Genomic DNA, 6,000 nt, shown 5'->3' on the forward strand with positions numbered 1-6,000 from the left:
AATCTAATTCCAGTCAGAAACAGAGAAGGATTTTTTTTTTTTTTTTGGCTAATACCTTATGGTTTATTATCAACAGCAGTATATTAGAATAGGGGAAAAGGGCAAAATGAAATAGTTACCTTTCCTTTGCAAATGCCACACAATAAAAATAGCTCTTATGCCATTAGTGCACGTGCTCTCCGATACTTTTCAATAGCAGAACTAAAATCACTTAGCGCAGTGCACACGTCCAAATAATCGGAGATCATAGCCGGACCGGAGTCGCAGAGGATTGAGGAGAATTGGCGAGTCTAAGTTTGTAGAGATAGGATATCAGACAGTCATGTCCTGTTAAAAGTCTAAAGGTCTACAGTCGCCTTTCTGGGGGCTGCAGGGTCACAAGAAGGATTCTCGTTCAATACTGTCCAGATATTGCTCTTTGATATCTTCGGAGCTTCCCTTTTAAAATTATATTTAAAGGTCATGTTGGTGAAAAGCCTCAGTGAATGAAAATTCGAAGTATTAATAAGGGGTTTTTGGGTTACGAGGGCTTCTTCGAGCTAGTTCATTCCCAGCTATGGCGCAATGCCCCGGAATTTACTGGAAGGAGATCTAACTTTCCTTTCTCAAAATGAACAAATTTGTAATTTGTTTTGAAAATTGCATTACATAATAAAAGAACAATGTACTCACAATTAAACTTTCAGTGAAATAATATTTTTTATTTTTGTTCGTAATTTATACCTTTAAAAACTGGATTTTTTCCCCCATGGGGTAAGGTAAAAAATAAAATATTTTTATAATGAAATATTTTCTGTTTGATTATTAAAAATGTTTTTGATCAAGCAAATGAATAAATGAATAGATAATGACACAATAAACGAATTAATTAATATGTGAGGGAAAATAAATTAAGGGACTGAAATAGAGAAAGAATAAGAAAATAAGTGAATGAATGAATAAGTAAGTGAATAGATAAACAAAGAAATGTTACTGAATTAATTAATACCTAATAGATTTAATAAATGATTGAATAAATAAACGAAATGAACTATTTCACTTAGCTCCACATACACTTGAAATTATATAAAACATTCAAAGCAAAAATAAGCTTAATATAGAATTAATTAATTAATACTACATCGAATGCTAGTAGGTCTCAATAAACATTTAAAATGTTAATAACAAGAACTTTATAATTTTATAAATTTTTGACTTTCAACAAAATATTATTTAATTTTTGAAAATTGCTTGACTTATCATACGCTTCGATCTTTAAAGCTAACTTTTCCTGACTGAAATAGACATCATGTGTTAATATATAGAGGGATCATTCCATTCTAAAGTGTGACTAACGTAACATTCGCAGCTGATTTTCGTACTCTTTTTACTTACAACCGGGGGAAATTCTTTTTTTTTTTTTTGGTTTAATATGCAGATTTAAAATGTACAAGACGACTATTTTTCGTTTCTACCAAGACTTTGAAGCAAAATAAGCGCTGGCAGGTACTTTTTCACCAAAAAAGGATTTGTGACTAACGTAACATTTTTGCTACCCTGAGAAACAATGTTTATGTTACGAGGCAAATTTTTCTGAAAGTTACGCAGACATTTAAAATTGGCCTATATATTTGTAAGAGGTAAACAATCTATTTTTAAAAATATACTACAGATTTATTACAGATGAGTCGTTTTTGGCCCTTAATGGTACTTTTACGAAAAACCGTGTGTGGGCTTAACGCAACGTGACTAACGTAACCATCGAATAATAAGCAATGAATGCATATAAAAAAACTTTTTGTAATTAATCTCTTGTAATTAATCTGTGTAATTAATATTACTTTTGCACTTTTTAGGAACTTTTTTTTTTATGTTGCATTATGGTTCTTTATTTTTTTTCTATATTAGTGTAAGAATTTTGGGCTAATTAAATCCTAAATATATCTCTTTTAAAAAGTTAACTTTATACAAGTTGATAGTTTCACCAAATTCTAGTATATTGCCGATGTACTAGTTATCGTCATCAGAAACTCCGTAGTACTTTTGAACGGCATATTATTTTTTAAGGTTTACTGATTCATCGAACGAATAGTGTTATGCATCCTGAATTAAAATGTAACATTGAAAAAAAAAATCGAACATTTTTGCAGAACGAATTTTAATTCCAGATATCACCGCAAATGTTTAAATTTCTAAATGATCATTCATGCATTTTCTGAAATATGCTGCAGCAGCGCTTGTTGTAACTGTGTCATGTAACATCTTCAAATGTTTTCCAACGAGCTGCCATTACTTCATTTTAATAATAGGTGGAGATGTAATTTCTAAAAAATAGAGACGTTCTCCTTTGTTAAGACTCTTTTTTCTATTTTCTTAATTCCTTAGCTTTGATTCTTGTGTTGAATGCACATTCAGCAGAGTACTCATTTTGTTCTCGCTTTACTCGCCTTTTTTTTAAAAATAATAATTCTTTAAATTGAAAGTATCGTTTTAAAGACCCTTAAAAAAATATTTTTCTAAGTAGACAGAAAGTCTACGGTGTAATATTACTGGTATTTTTCACCCTAAATATTTTTAATCAATATAGAATGCCCACTTATTCAAAATTGTTCATGAAAATGTACATTAAATTAAATAAGTTTTAAATATTAGCAGACATTTTCAAAATGTTACGTTAGTCACAGCTCAAATGTTACGTTATTCACACTAATTATTTTATATCTACTGATACTAAAATAAATATTTTGCACTTTTTAAGTAGATATGACACAGTATAAAAAGTGCTGTTTGGTTTAATCATCTGTTTTAGTTTTTAAGCAAAAAATAGTACATTTTTGTGACTAACGTAACTTAAATATTTTCAGTGAAATAACCAAACGAATTAAAATACTTATCTTTATAATGTATGTAAAAAGAACAGTCAATTTCATTAGGCCAACTTCTAATCTTTCAGAATTATTACAGTTCTTTTAAAAATTAGCAAAAATTTTTACATTACGCTAGAAAACTTAGACGCATTTTTAGTCCTTTTCTACAACTTCACACGTTTAGAGCCAGAAGAAAAACACCGAATGAAATTTTTGCAAACTGTTACTGGATTTATGTACTAGAAAGTATGCTGAATAAGATGATAGGTCACAATTAGGACTTCGTGGAAAAAAAAATTTCTGAAGTTGAGGTTGACCCAGAGATATATACAGAATAAAAATTTCAACGTTTCAGTTTGCCCCGCATTCCCGTACTATGGAATGTAGAATAAGAGTAAAAAGTTAAAGGAAACGTTTGCTGATTGTAACTTTAATACATGTCATGTCCCTGCCATACACCAGTAATGGATACGGTTTAGGCCCGGTAGCAGAAATAGTGCGACGCTGATTCCCAAGGAAGTCTGCAGGCTGTTTCCCAATTGAGGTGAAAATAAATCTTTAATTTCAGCGAACAAGGTTTTGTACCGTATTTTCTGGGATATAATCCACGGTGTAGCATGAACTTGTAGTTTTTAAGTTTAGCTTCTTATTTTTAAGTGGTTCTCGAAGTCGTTTTAGATCTAATTATTCATCTAATGTCAAATATACCGCAGACTATTTTTGGATTTTTAATATGCGTCGCAGTCTGCTCAAGGAAATTCTGCTGCGGGGTCATCTCTAGTTAACAGTTTCCTACCTAGCTGAAAACACTCATTGTAACTTTGCATTTACTCAATACAAAACATAAAGAAGGCTCGGATTAGAAAGCTTTTCATTTCGAACACTAACTAACATCAAGAATGGTTCTTTCCCTTTTTAGTGATAAGCGACAAAGTAGGTAGTTAAAGAGTAAAGACAGATGACGCTTCCATTTTTCTTTCATTATTACTTCTTCTTTTAAAAAAAAATCGAGCACTTAAGAAGTGATTTTTTTTTCTCCTTCTTTTCAGAAGCATTTGCAGAAAAGTGAGCTTTACACGGTTAGCGCTTTAATTTGGCGCTTCAATGAACTGAAAAGAATACGGGGTACAGAGCGTAAAGTGCCCATTGGGGTAAAGAAAAGTTAAAATAAGAAGGCAATTTTCACCACGAAAACAAAAGTTAAAACTCTTTTTAACTTGACCGGAATAATAACACTCACCGATCTTATTTTCAGCGCTTAACAGGCGCTCACGATTCAGCTGGCTCTCTCATTTGAAATCTCACGCGGTTTAACTCGAAGGATCTTTCGGGCAAATTCAACTTTTTAAATCGAGATCATTTGAGCAAAGAGAAATAATTCCCCCATAAGACGGAACATCCGAAAGCTTAATATTTGCCACGACTTTTATTTCTATGAAGGATGTTTCAAATCGAACACAATTTATTCGTGTTTTAGGTAAAATCGTGAGTTCATTCCATTAGAAGCATCAAAATGCTGTTTGTAGGATTCAATATACAGTTGTCGGAATTTATAAATACACAGTTCATAATATCAAAGGATATTGCAAGTGTTTTTTTAATGTAAAACAAAAAAAAATCCAACCGGACGATTTTTAGAGAAATTTTTAAAAAGTTCAAGGAATGTTTAAAAGGAAAATGTCATCTGCGACGTCAAATATGGTTTATGAGAAATTGCGAATAAAAATAAAGTTGTCACCCTACGAACAAGAACGTTTAGAAAAAAAAACGATCGCCGTACTTTTCAATTTTTTATGGGACATACATGCCCCCTACCCTTATGGTATATATACTATGTTCCCTACCCTTACGGTACATATATGTAACCTACCCTTATGGGACATATATGTCCCCGAAATTAAAGTTTGTTTTATAAAATAATGAGTTGGGTAAGTGACTGGTTATTGGCACCCAACCAGCAATGTGCAGGTTTGTCTTGTATTGTAAATTTCAAGTTTAATCGATATTCCAAGAAAAACATCAATAGATTCTCAATATAGCATCTTTCAAGAACACACCCCCTTCACATTTTTATCAAACATAAGTATTAATCAACAATGTGATTTATTATTTTAATCCTTCTTAGTCACCAAAAGCGTTTTTTCCCCCTTAAGGACCTGACATAGCAGTTTTTTTTAAAATCAATATCAGATCGTAGTTTTATTGGTACGCAGTTAGAGCGCCCATAACTAGTCTGTTAAAAATAAGTATTTTAATTGTAGGCATGAATGACCATAACTAATTTTTAGTCACCTTACTCAAACTTATTAAAATAAAATTAAAGCAAAATTTGGCAAACGGTAAATAAAAATGCAGCAGTAGAATACTAGTTTCTATTTATTTTTGTTGTTGTTGCTCCGACGAACCTTTCAAAGGCGATTCATTCATCTTTTTAATTTTAATTTTGTTCGAAAATTTATAAGTCAATATTCTTTAAGTTTGATTATATTGTGAGAAAAATAAGTGTTTTAATGTAGCTGATTTATTTGTTTTTACTTTTTTTTGAGTGTGTATGTGTATGTATTTCCCTAAAATAATTGAATTCAGCTAGCATGACCATTACTAGTTTTTAGTACGCCCATAACTAAGCGAGTGTGAGCATAACTGGTCAAACCAGTGCATTCCAATTTGAAAAAAAAAAATATAAATCACAGTTGAAAATTAAGATAAACTTCAGTTTCAATAGTGCAACTTCTAACTTCTAACACTGTGAGAATTAGTTTTTTCCATGCACTAAAACTGTTACATCAGAGTTTAACAACAATCCAAATATCCAAAAAAAAAAAAAAAACCCTTTACCCTGCTCGTGACAAATCTTTTACACTACAAACAGTTTATAAATTATAGTTTTCTCTTCATGTTACTGAGACATCAAAATCTTCTCAATATTACACCAAAAAAATAAATAAAATAATTGTTTAGAAAAATGTTTGTTTCCCCTTCATAACAATATAAACTTCATTGTACTTCTTCAGAGCTTATGGTTCTCAAAGCATTAAAGCTTTGCATCAAAGAAGAAGCGATAAAGGAACGAAACTATTTACACAACTTAAAAACCAGGAAAATCAATGGTCACTAAGCAGCAGACCCAGTTCAGGACATAGTTTGGAAATCG

The sequence above is a fragment of the Uloborus diversus genome, chromosome 10 (assembly GCF_026930045.1).
Source record: "Uloborus diversus isolate 005 chromosome 10, Udiv.v.3.1, whole genome shotgun sequence".
In the NCBI taxonomy this organism is placed as follows: Eukaryota; Metazoa; Arthropoda; class Arachnida; order Araneae; family Uloboridae; genus Uloborus; species Uloborus diversus.